This window comes from Thermobia domestica, chromosome 14 (assembly GCF_964235325.1).
Source record: "Thermobia domestica chromosome 14, izTheDome1.hap1.1, whole genome shotgun sequence".
NCBI lineage: Eukaryota > Metazoa > Arthropoda > Insecta > Zygentoma > Lepismatidae > Thermobia > Thermobia domestica.
In genome coordinates this window covers 170,875,142-170,889,077 of record NC_137467.1, presented here as the reverse complement: position 1 = coordinate 170,889,077, position 13,936 = coordinate 170,875,142, and the positions used below count along the sequence as shown (strand labels likewise).

Here is a 13,936-nt window from a genome sequence, read left to right as displayed (position 1 = left end):
TAATGCTCTCGCAATTTACTCCATGAACAATCTTTGATTGTGAATTATATTAAAAGCTTATTGTAAAAATTTGATTGTGACGAAATAATTTTTAATCGATCGCTTCCGTAGGAAGCTCAGCTTACGTAAGATTTTAATCGATCGCTTCCTTAGGAAGCTCAGCTTATGTAATAATTTTTTAATGGATCGCTTCGATATGAGGCTCATTAGAACAGCCATAATGTGATTATATTAAAAATAAAATTAATCTCGACCCATATTATTTTTCGTTTTCACTAAAAAATAATTGTTAAAACTTGATCCCTATGGTCGCTGTAGCCGCTGTAAAGAAAGGTGCCTCAGGGCCCCAGAAGAAGAGAATGACCCCTTTAGAAGGTTGTCCATGGGTCCCAATAAACAATTGATAATTATATTTAAACTTTTTGTCCCTAAGTCCTCTGTAGTCCCTATAGGAGAAGAGGAAGACAATGGTCCCTGTTCTTTTTAAGGAATGGTTTCTGAAGCGCCTGACCCTGTAGAAAAACTTTTTATTCTCTCGTAGTAATTTTTAATGTATCGTATCTTTTATTCTTTCATAATTACTCGCTGAACAATCATTGATTGTGATCCAATAAAAAGATGGGAGTGAATAAACTGATTATGCGGGACCTTTTTATTTGTTCGCTTCATGTGGAAGCTCTTGCTGTTGGTACATATACAGAGCATGGTATTCACACGTTCTTCTGTGCTGAAGTCAGGAAAATAACTGAAGTTTTGGAACCCGGATGGATGGCCGGAAGTAAAAATTGATGGCGTCGGGTATTGACCTTAGTGCTACGTGACATCACAGAATGCCGATGACGCAGTCGCAAAGAAGTTTGAAGCCGCGGTGAGTAGACATCAGAGAATACCGATGACTAATAGAAAACATGTTTGGCCCCGCGTAAGGTGAAGACATAATTACCTTGTGGATATGAATATACTTTAAATGCAGGTTATAAGAGAAAAGATATATAAAGATACATCGTGCAATCCTATGAGAAAAAGGATCATGTTAATAGTAATATTGAAGCATCGTCATCTGGTGCTGAATCAGAAATATACGAATCATCGTCAGATGAAGAATTTGATATTGAAGCAATAGAATCACCAGTGCTAACAGTTTTAGAAACTCCACCGTCACCTCCCCCTGTATTATAAAGAACATCAAGATTTTGGAGTTTAGACTGCTGTTGTAATAGTCAAAAAGTGGAACGCGAATGTATAAAGAAGGCTATTGAAAAATGGGATTTCAACGATACATTAATATGCAACGGATGTAGAGAAGGATCCTATCATGATTATGCTCCTATTTGTATGAATGTACCCCCAAAGTCATTGGAGTCCCGTGCCAGGAGTATTATAGCAAGCCCTAGTGTTCAAGATGTTTTACTTGTATGCAAGCACACATATTATTGGAATATTAACAGGAGAAAAATTATATGAAACATATGTGGAATTATTAAATGATACAGACTATTACCCGGAATTACTGGATGTTTTATTAAGAAAAGACAGTTGGAAATCGGACATTTTGGATTGAAAAATGTATTTGAATAGTGCTAGTGTTTCATACACTAGTTAAAAACAATAAAAGTGAGTTATGCGTAAAACTTGTGATATTTCAAAAATAAAGAATTTGTTGGACAAATTATATTCTTCTTCATTTAGCGCACAAATGAAATTTCTCCATGCGAAAATCAACATATTATTGATATTCAAGGTTTAAAACATTTTAATACCGTGTTACCATTTGGTAATGTAAAACACATGCATTATTTAATTTTCAAAAATTGTTATTTTTGCAACACCGAAATGACTTTTCTGTTATGATGTGGGATGACTGGAAATAGTAGTGGTACAGAGAGGACGCTGTCAAATTTATATTTGTGCGCATGACCTACGTCTCTTCTCTCGGCCTTTGGGAGAATTAAAAAATGACTCACCGGAAAGGTAAGTTTGCTTTTTTGTTTTCTTGTTTTGTTCCTTCCATTTCTTCTGCACGTCTCCTTTTATAATACATCATTAAATTATGTAATGGTACCACGATTAATCAAACTTCATTTTTGTGTTCTCAGTAATATATTGTTTTTGTGGTACCATTTGGTAACACTGGGCTTTTAGCGTATCAAATAGAGCAAAGCACCGGCCTATAAAAATAATAATTTTACTGTGTAGATAGAACGTACTTTAAAAGATTTTATATCAATTATGTAAATTCGACAAATATTATCCTACAAACGATAATAATAATAATAATAATAATAATAATAATAATAATAATAATAATAATAATAATAATAATAATAATGTTTTAGTATCAACTTTCCTTCACTTCTCTTTATCTTTCACTTTATATTTGTTTTATTACCAACTAAGGCTATCTTACTGAGCACTTCTATTTTCCTCTTGTTCTTGCGGGTATTGAGCATTTCCAAAATTATTGATGAACTATTGAAAGAAAAAACATTACCAAATATAGAGAATATATATTTTTCATTCGCTCAGCCACGTTACTGTCAATCGGTGCCTTGAACATTCAAAACCGGCGAACTATCATCATTGCGAACGATTCTTGTTTTGGGTTGTATATTTCATAATTTTGAAGAAGGAAAGGGAAAGGGAAAAGACGTAAAACTAAAACAAGGAATTGGACATCAAAACAAAAGATCGACAGAATACCCAAATAAACGAACAAAAAAGAAACAAAAATAAACTATCTGAACTTAATATTTCCTTAACTCATTTCATTTCTGGCATTGAGATTTTGTGTGTTTTGTGTTTTATTGGGTTTGTTGTGTGTGTGTTGTTTTGTATGTCACTATTTTTGTGTTTTTGGGACAAACCACAAAACGGCGAATATTTATATGCAGCCACCAAAGTCTCAAGTTCGTTCCGATGAAGACTTTCCTGATGGAGATGAAGTCTTGCTGAGTAATCTTAGCTCCCGCCAACTTTCTGCAGCTGCTGAGGTAGTATTTACCGATAACTCAAAATTAGGAGGTGAGAGGGAGTCAAATATATGATGGATTACCTGCCTGACGACATAAATTCAACTTCAGAGATCGATTCTTCTCAATCTCAAAACTGTAGTTTTGATGATGGCATTTCACTGCCATCGCGACCTGTATCCCCGTTTACCCGGATCTGAAAGTGTTTCATTAAACTGCTCTTCATTGAATGGACAAAATCGTTTCTGTACTAACTCTTTCCCACTGAATGGAAGATTTCGAAAACACTCGTCTCTCAAACCTAAAAAACCACCATCCGATGTTTCATCCTATAGACCAATCCAACTCACCTCCACTTGCAGTAAAATTTTCGAACGGATTCTGATTAAAAGATTACACCCATACTTAAACGATCATCATATGATTCCAACACATCAAGCTGGCTTTCGACCCTCATATTCAATTACTGACCAACTGCTGCGTCTTACGTCATTTGTCACCAACCAGTATAACTGTTCATCTATTTTGTCTTGTTCTTTTCGACTTGAGAAGGCGTTTGATGAAGTTTGGCAGTTAGGACTCATCTATAAGCTTATCAAATTACGACTTCCTGTTGCATACATCCGGCTTATCTTTCATTTCCTTACTGCTGTCTTGCCTATGTTGCCATCAGCGATCACCTATCACACCCGATCATCTTGTTATCAGGGGTTCCACAGGGTTCGGCCTTATCACCACTCCTATATCTGCTTTTTGCAGCCGACTTTCCTGAACTACTTCCGAACGTATCTTTATTCCAATACGCCGATGATACTGCATTCTTTGCCCTTTGTCGCACAATGGTACAAATCAATCTTACTCTTCAGGAAGCAATTAATCGTTTCCCGCATTGGTGTCGCACTTAGGAACTGACCATCAATGCCGCCAAGACACAAGCCATCGTTTTCATTCCACCCCGAAAACGTATTAATGTCCATAGGAATCCTTCCGAGCTATCCTTACAAGTCAATGATGTGCCGTTACATCCTAGCAGAACAGCTACTATCTAGGCATCACTTTCGAGTACCACCTCATCTGGACACCTCATCTCAATTCAGTCAAGGCTAAAGCATATAACTTCTGAAATGTTTAACAGATACCACATTGGGTCTCTCTTCGAATCTCGTTCTTAACACTTACAAAGTCTTTCTTAGGCCAGTACTGACATATGGTTTTCCCGCCTGGATCTCTGCACCAACTTCCTATTACGAAAAACTCGTCATTCTCTAACGTAATGCATTTAGAATTGCCTTTCGCATCTCATTGTCTAGTCCTACACAAGACCTCTATTCTCGTATTTCTTTCCCTATTCTCAAGTATCACCTAGAAGCCTTACGCTGCAAGTTCATTCCGATCTCTACACTCATCACAAGCCTCTTCCCTTTGATACAATTCATTATCTTACACTCCACCACTACCGAGCATATACACTTATACATTTCTTGTAACCATACGGTTCAGGTTATTGAGTTTTTATCAAGAAAATTTTAACTTTTTAAATAAACCTCCCATAAAAGCACTCTCAAGAATTTTTCTCTCAGCCAACAAACTAATGTGCATATATGTATGTGCGTCTCGTCTGCGACGGAGATCGTAGAGTTCCTCTCTCCTTCCCAAATAAGGAGCTAAAATTCAGCACAAAGAACAATCGTCGTCTCTAAAAATTCCTATCTATGGGTTGTCACAGCTATTTTTAACTTCTGACATCACCAAAATGCGTGGCAAACCGAGCTGTTGCCTAGCAACGCGACGAGACGGAGAGAAAAGGTGCTTTAGTCTGAAAAATACAATCGGAGAAGTTACCACGAGAAACTGGTGCGAACAACTGCAATGAACAAGCAACTTGAAATAATGTTTAATTTTTGTTAAGTGCGAAATGTAGTAACATTAAACGTCGTAATATTGAATCAACGCTATGATAATGAAGATAAGCAATAATTTTAAAATGTTCGTTTAGAAGTGTAAATCTAAAAGTTGTTTCAGCGACATGGAGTAGACAAACAGTAAAAATTACCTGTTCATCAGAAAGAAGATGGAAGGAAACCAACCCGCAACCTTCTGGACAGCCCCCCCTGGAACCGCCAAAAACAGTTTCTCTTCAAGTGTCACAGTGAGTAAACAGTGCTAGTGAAATAGTAAAAATCAACAATGTGACAAAATATAACGAATAATTCGTGCCAACCGCGTCAACCGCGTTCTTAAGGGTCAATGGGCCTAAATTAAAATATCATTATCGTTATTAGTTATCTAAATTGAAGTGCTCCTGCTAATGTAATATTTGTTCGTGAAGTTCAAGTGTTAATTAAATCAAAAGTGAAAATCTGAGTATCCTTTCAAAATAATAATCATGGTTTAAATTTATATGTGTTAATTTTAAGAAGCAATCTAATTCACTTTTCTTTACAGCACGAGTGATTAGCGCCTATGCAACTTAGTAATTCGTACATTAATAAATTGCATCAGCGCTAAATATACAATTAAAATCTACTTTTATGCTGATTCTCTAAAACGTTCTGGTTCGAACTCTTAAGTTGTGTGTCCTGTAGCTATATGGTAGGCTTAGATGGATGATCCAAATTGTTGATAAATACTAAGGGAGACATATAAGTTGCAGAGGATCGAATCCTGGACCATCGTAGATGTCCAAGCCCACTTAGGGATCGGTAGGATCCGAACTACGTAATGTTGTTAAAGGCTTTACGCCGACAACACATACATGAGGATCGAACCCAGTACTATCACAAATAAGGCGTACCGAACAAGATACGAACCCAGAAGGGTCATAAAAATGTCTTCTCAAGCGGGAATCAAACCCCTCCGGTCACAATTATGGCTTTACCGAACAGGGACAGACAAGAACCGAACCCAGTCGGGTTACACTCTACACCTGCACTTCACGCTATATTATTACACATTACCTCCTAATCATCCAGCTCGTGGTGACTTTTGCATTCATGCTCATCTACCTCATATATTTCCATCTTTTATAGCACAGTGATTTCGTCTGTTACTAACAGGCCTCCCCCATGTGTCCATCAGCCTAGAGTCGCCCCTAGGCAGAAGTTAACTGCATTCGTTTACTTAACATCTTCCTAGTGTTCTGACGAGTCTGCACCTCATCCCATCTATCATGCTTATAGCATACTTTTCCTTCCCGAATAAATAGAATCTTAACACTTTTTATTTTCTCTTCACTTTCCTTCACTCATTGTTTTTGTCCTATCCATCACCATGCATCTTTTCAAATTTGTCCGTATATATATTCTTATACCCTGCTTATTTTATTCATTATAATTCTTTGTACCGTATTATATTATTTGTATTGTATTTGTAATATATCTATGTTCCCAAATTCCTTGTACAGTACTACCAATGTCATAATGATTATGATCGCAAAGATCATAATAGCCATGTTATTTGGATTTAATAAATAAATAAATAAATGTATATCATGAAAACCTATTTAACCCAGTACTCTAGCCTCCCTTAGACCATCCACAAATAACCCAACCAACCACTATTTCCTCTAACTTTCCATCCCTGAAAGAGGGCGTACCTCTCTTAGAGATAGCTAGCTTTCAAGCTAGCGTTTTAAAAAGTTGGTTTTGTTGCCCCTAGGCAGAATATGATTTCATTTGTCCTGCTAACATAACCTACGTGTTGTCCTGTGTACAGCACTTCGCCTCATAACTCATCTTCATCATCTAGATATCGTATTATGTTTATGTTGATCGTATGTGATCCTTCTCACCAATATGACTAGTTTTATCTATTATAATCGTCGGATGTATTTTTTATATATAATTAGAAATGTGTATTTTTCCCCTTCTTAATGTTAAGGAATAAATTTCCTTAAGTCTGATACCTTAAACTGTTTATGATAATAAAGATAAATAAAAACACTTAGCCCAGACATGCCTTTCCTCAATCAAATGAGGAGCGTTTTTCAAAACTCGATAGAGCACAAAACATCATTTTTACAGGAATTGCATTTTTGTTATTATTGTACAGCGGGGGACACTTCTAAATGGTACACCTTAGCCGTAAATCTCCATATGGCTGTACCATTTAGAAGTGTCCCCCGCTGTACATAACCTTTCATTAAAGAAACGTAGTTGTAGGTAATACTAGTTACTATCCTGGGACAAGTACAGACAATTTGAATCTCCTAGAGAATACAAATATTTGTCATCGAATTGCCTACTTTAAAAAAATGCAAATTTTCTCAAAATTCGATAGAGTACATGGACAGAAAACATAGGAATGTGACTGAACCTGAATTTGCTTCTAGTATTATTGTTTTATAGTGTTATACTGTTATATTAGTATTGTGATTTTAGTTTTATATCGTCATGATATATTCTTTATTTAGTTTTGATTAGTATTTTATTTTATTGAGTTAGTTTTGTGTACAGTTTAAAGAGTTACTTCTACATTGTTACACGAATGAAAAAATAATAGACATTATGGAAAATTTGAAAAAGTAACACCAGGATGTAAGAATACAAAGTGCTCTGTTGCCTTTTACTGAACCTGCTGATTTTAACCTCATGTATGATGACTTTTATATCTCCGCACAGGCAAAAATCTAGGGTCTTGAGATACCGAAATCGTATTAGCCACTTCACGGCCTGAATCTAAACCCAAAGATATATATATTAAAGGATTACATTACGTTATTTCATGTCTCAAATCAACATATTAACCGAAAATTTATAATATCTCATTTATTACTCAGAGTTAGAACCTAAGGACATTACAGTATCAAAAAACCTCGAAATCTTGGAAAACAGTGGCGGATCCAGGGGGAGATCGGGAAGATGCCCCCAGACGAGGAAACTTTTTTACTTTATATATAAATCAAACCCATCCCAGAGTTTGGAGTTCTTAAAAGTGGTTCTAAGTAGCAGTATTACAACCCACCGCCCTCCCCCAGAACTCCGTCCTGGATCCGCCCCTGCTTGGAACACTGCCACGATACATCGACACTCCTCCTTAAAACTATCTCACGTGGTACCACTTGCCAACAGAACCTGCCTCTCGAGACCTAGAAATATTCGCCTTACATATTCCACGCCTTCTGTCATCTTTAAGATAAATTCAAGATATGCACAGAAATTACCAACTATCTTGGAACTCCCCTGCATACATCAGTTCCTGAGTGGTCCCAGACACGGCAGATAACTGCATCTGTCCACTAACAGAACCTCGTGTTGTGGCGTCCAATACAATTCACCGTCATCTCATCGTCATTTCAAAATAATTATTCATTTGGCTTATATTATTCCTGTTATTATATTATATTATTGCTATGAACTGTTATTCCATTCTTTTTACTCTTTTTCTCATTTGTTGTTATATTCACACACAGTGCCTTCATGTACTATATTAATTTAGTTATTTTCTTGCCTCATATTTCTAACCGCCTCGATGAGCATTTTAAAATTATTAGTATTTTGCTATATGTAATTTATATATGTCACTGTTCCAATATATTTCTACTGTATCTATATTAATTGCTTTAAAATAATAAATGAAAAAAGAAAATCCCTTCGACCAACCATGTTTTCTATAGCCTCTGAAATACTAATGCAACACTTCCCTTAAGAAAGAGCGCAACCCTTTAAACGGGTAGACGGTTGCAACACTTCCCTTAAGAAAGAGCGCAACCCTTTAAACGGGTAGACGATTGCAACACTTCCCTAAAGAAAGAGCGCGACCCTTTAAATGGGTAGACGGCTGCAACATTTTCCTGTAGAAAGAGCGCAATACTTTAAACAGGTAGACGGTTGCAACACTTCCCTGAACAAAGAGCGCAATACTTTAAACGGGTAGACGGTTGCAGCACTTCCCTGAATAAAGACTGCAACCCTTTAAACGGATAGACGGTAGCAACACTTTCCTGTAGAAAGAGCGCAATACTTTAAACGGGTACATGGTAGTAACACTTTCCTGTAGAAAGAGCGCAATACTTTAAACGTGTACATGGTAGCAACACTTCCCTGAAGAAAGAGCGCAACCCTTTAAACGGGTAGACGGTTTCAAAACTTTCGTGAAGAAAGAGTGCAACCCTTTAAACGCATAGACGGTAGTAACACTTTCCAGTACAAAGAGCGCAATAATATAAACGGGTATACGGTTTCAACATTTTCGTGAAGAAAGAGTGCAACCCTTTAAACGGATAGACGGTAGTAACAATTTTCTGTAAAAAGAACGCAGTACTTTAAACCGGTAGACGGTTTAAACACTTTCGTGAAGAAAGAGTGCAACCATTTAAACTGATAGACGGTAGTAACACTTTCCTGTAGAAAAAGCGCAATACTTTAAACTGGTAGACGGTTGCAGCACTTCCTTGAAGAAAGAGCGCAACCCTTTAAATGGGTAGACGGCTGCAACACTTCTCTGAAGGAAGAACGGAACCGTTTAAACGGATAGACGGTTGCAACACTTCTCTGAAGAAAGAGCGCAATACTTTAAACGTGTAGACTGTAGCAACACTTTCCTGTAGAAAGAGCGCAATACTTTAAACGGGTAGACGGTTGCAACACTTCCCAGAAGAAAGAGCGCAACCTTTAAACGGGTAGACGGTAGCAACACTTCCCTGAAGAAAGAACGCAACCCTTTAAACATGTAAGCGGTTGCAACACTTCCCAGAGGAAAGAGCGCCACCTTTAAACGGGTAGATGGTTGCAACACTTCCCTGAACAAAAACCCAACCGTTGAAACGGGTAGACGGTTGCAACACTTCCCTGAAGAACGAGCGTAACCTTTAAACGGGTAGACAGTTGCAACAATTTCCTGAAGAAAGAACGCAATCCTTTAAACGGGTAGACGTTAGCAACACTTCTCTGAAGAAAGAGCGCGACCCTTTAAATGGGTAGACAGCTGCAACACTTTCCTGTAGAAAGAGCGCAATACTTCAAACGGGTAGACGGCTGCAACAATTCCCTGAAGAAAGAGCGCAATCCTTTAAACGGGTAGACGCTAGCAACACTTTCCTGAAGAAAGAGCGCCACCTTTAAACGGGTAGATGGATGCAACACTTCCGTGAAGAAAAAACGCAAACCTTTAAATGGGTAGACGGTTGCAACACTTCTCTGAAGAAAGAACGGAACCGTTTAAACGGGTAGATGCTTGCAACACTGCTCTGAAGGAAGAGCGCAATACTTTAAACGGGTAGACGGTAGCAACACTTCTCTCAAGAAAGAGCGCGACCCTTTAAGTGGGTAGACGGCTGCAACACTTTCCTGTAGAAAGAGCGCAATACTTCAAACGGGTAGACGGCTGCAACAATTCCCTGAAGAAAGAGCGTAATCCTTTAAACGGGTAGTCTGTAGCAACACTTCCCTGAAAAAAGAGCGGAACCCTTTAAACGGGTAGACGGATGCAACACTTTGCTGTAGAAAGAGCGCAATACTTTAAACGGGTAGACGGTTGCAAAACTTACCAGAAGAAAGAACGCAACCCTTTAAACGGGTAGACGGTTGCAACACTTCCCAGAAGAGCGCCACATTTAAACGGGTAGATGGTTGCAACACTTCCCTGAAGAAGAAACGCAACCGTTTAAACGGGTAGACGGTTGTAACACATCCCTGAAGAAAGAGCGCAACTTTTAAACGGGTAGACGGTTGCAATAATTCCCTGAAGAAAGAACGCAATCCTTTAAACGGGTAGACGGAAGCAACACTTCTCTGAAGAAAGAGCGCAACCTTTAAACGGGTAGACGGTAGCAACACTTCCCTGAAGAAAGAGCACAATCCTTTAAACGGGTAGACGGTAGCAACACTTCTCTGCAGAAAGAGCAACACCTTGTAACGGGTAGACGGTTGCAACATTGCTCTGAAAAAAGAGCACAACGCTTTAAATGCGTAGACGGTTGCAACACTTCTCTGAAGAAAGAGTGCAACCTTTAAGCGGGTAGACGGTAGCAACAATTCCCTGAAGAAAGAAAGCAACCATTTAAACTGGTAGACGGTAGCAACACTTCAATGAAGAAAGAGCGGATCCCTTTAAACGTATAGACGGTTGCAACACTTCTCTGAAGAAACAGTGGAACCGTTTAAACGGGTAGACGGTAGCAACACTTCCCTGAAGAAAGGGCGCGACCCTTTAAATGGGTAGACAGCTGAAACACTTTTCCTGTAGAAAGAGCGCAATACTTCAAACGCGTAGACGGCTGCAACACTTCCCTGAAGGAAGAGCGCAATCCTTTAAACGGGTAGACGCTAGCAACACTTCTCTGAAGAAGGAGCGCAGCCTTTAAACGGGTAGACGGTAGCACCACTTCTCTGAAGAAAGAGCGCAACCTTTAAACGGGTAGACGGTTGCAACACTTCTCTGAAGAAAGGGTGCAACCCTTAAACGGGTAGACGGTAGCAACATTTCCCTGAAGAAAGAACGCAACCCTTTAAACGGGTAGATGGTAGCAAAACTTCCCTGAAGAAAGAGTGCACCTCTTTAAACGGATAGTCGGTAGTAACACTTTCCTGTAGAAAGAGCAAAATATTTTAAACGGGTAGACGGTTGCAACACTTCCCTAAAGAATGAGCGCAACCCTTTAAATGGGTAGACTGTAGCAACACTTCTCTGAGGAAAGGGCACAATCTCTTAAACGGGTAGACGGTAGCAACACTTCTCTGAAGAATGAGCGCAATCTTTAAACGGGTAAAAGGTAGCAACACTCCTCTGAAGAAAGAGCGCAACCTTTAAACGAGTGGACGGTTGCAACATTTCTCTGGAGAAAGAGCGCAACGTTTAAAATGGGTTGCCGGTTTCAACACTTCTCTGAAGAAAGAACGCAATCCTTTAAACAGGTAAACGGTAAAACATTTCCCTGAAAAAGAGCGCAATCCTTTAAACGGGTAGACGGAAGCAACACTTCCCTGAAGAAAAAACGCAACCCTTTAAACGGGTAGACGGTTGCAACACTTTTCTGAAGAGCTGAACCCTTTAAACGGGTAGAGGGTTGCAACACTTTCCTGAAGAAAGAACGCACCCCTTTAAACGGGTAGACGGTTGCAACACTTCCCTGAAGAAAAAACGCTACCCTTTAGACGGGTAGACGGTTGCAACACTTCCCTGAAGAAAAAACGCTACCCTTTAGACGGGTAGACGGTAGCAACACTTTTCTGAAGAAAGAGCGGAACCCTTTAAACGGGTAGACGGTTGCAACACTTCCCTGAAGAAAGAACGCAATACTTTAAACGGGTAGACGGTTGCAACAGTTCTCTCCAGAGTGCAACCCTTTAAACGGCTAGACGATAGCAACACTTCCCTGAAGAAAGAGCGCAATACTTTAAAGGGGTAGACGGTAGCAACATTTCTTTAAAGAAAGAGTTCAACCCTTTAAATGTTTTCATGCTTGCAAAACTTCTCTGAAGAAAGAGCGCAACCCTTTAAGTGGGTAGACGGTAGCAACACTTCCCTGAAGAAAGAGCGCAATACTTTAAACGGGTAGACGTTTGCAACACTTCCCTGTAGAAAAAAGCAATACTTTAAACGGGCAGACGGTTGCAAAACTTTCCTGAAGAAAGAGCGCAACCCTTTAAACGGGTAGACGGTTGCAAAAATTCCTGAAGAAAGAGCGGAACCCTTTTAACGGGTAGACGGTTCCAACACTTCCCTTAAGAAAGAGCGCAACCCTTTAAACGGGTAGACGGCTAGAACACTTCCCTGTAGAAAGAGCGCAATACTTTAAACGGGTAACCGGTTTCAACACTTCTCTGAAGAAAGAGTGTAACCCTTTAAACAGGAAGAGGCTTGCAACACTTCTCTCAAGAAAGAGCGCAATACTTTAAACGGGTAGATGTTTGCAACATTTCTCTAAAGAAAGAGCGCAACCCTTTAAACGGGTAGATGCTTGCAACACTTCTCTGAAGAAAGAGCGCAATTCTTTAAACGGGTAGACGGTAGCAACACTTCCCTGAAGAAAAAGCGCAACCCTTTAAACCGGTTGGCGGCTGCAACACTTTCCTGTAGAAAGAGCGCAATACTTTAAACGGGTAGACGGTAGCAACTCTTCCCTGTAGAAAGAGCGCCACCTTTAAACGGGTAGACGGTAGCAACACTTCCCTGAAGAAAACACTAACCCTTTAAACAGGTAGATGCTTGCAACACTTTCCTGAAGAAAGAGCGAAACCCTTTAAACGGGTAGACGGTAGCAACCCTATAAACGGGTAGACGGTAGCAACACTTCTCTGAAGAAAGAGCGCAACCCTTTAAACGGGTAGACGGTTGCAAAAATTCCTGAAGAAAGAGCGCAACCTTTAAACGGGTAGACGGTAGCAACAATTTCCTAAAGAAAGAACGCAACCCTTTAAACGGGTAGACGGTATCAAAACTTCCCTAAAGAAAGAACGCAACGCTTTAAACGGGTAGACGGTAGCAGCACTTCTCTGAAGAAAGAACGCAACCCTTTAAACGGGTACACGGTAACAACACTTCCCTGAAGAAAGAGCGCTACCTTTAAACGGGTAGACGGTAGCAATACTTCCCTAAAGAAAGAACGCAACCCTTTAAACGGGTAGACGGTAGCAACACTTCTCTGAAGAAAGAACGCAACCCTTTAAACGGGTAGACGGTAGCAACACTTCCCTGAAGAAAAAACGCAACCCTTTAAACGGGTTGATGCTTGCAACACTTTTCTGAAGAAAGAACGAAACCCTTTAAACGGGTAGACGGTAGCAACACTTCCCTAAAGAAAAAACGCAACCCTTTAAACGGGTAGACGGTAGCAACACTTCTCTGAAGAAAGAACGCAACCCTTTAAACGGGTAGACGGTAGCAACACTTCCCTGAAGAAAGAGCGCAACCTTTAAACGGGTAGACGGTAGCAACACTTCCCTGAATTAAGAACGCAACCTTTTAAACGGGTAGACGGTAGCAACACTTCCCTGAAGAAAGAGCGCAACCTTTAAACGGGTAGACGG

At 39.5% G+C, this 13,936-nt stretch overlaps 1 protein-coding gene across 1 annotated transcript in view; it reads right to left on the bottom strand.

The window, feature by feature from the left end:
- The window catches only part of LOC145670107 (vascular endothelial growth factor receptor 1-like), a 211,881-nt gene that overhangs the window by 90,370 nt on the left and 107,575 nt on the right, over positions 1-13,936 (bottom strand). The window lies entirely within an intron of this gene.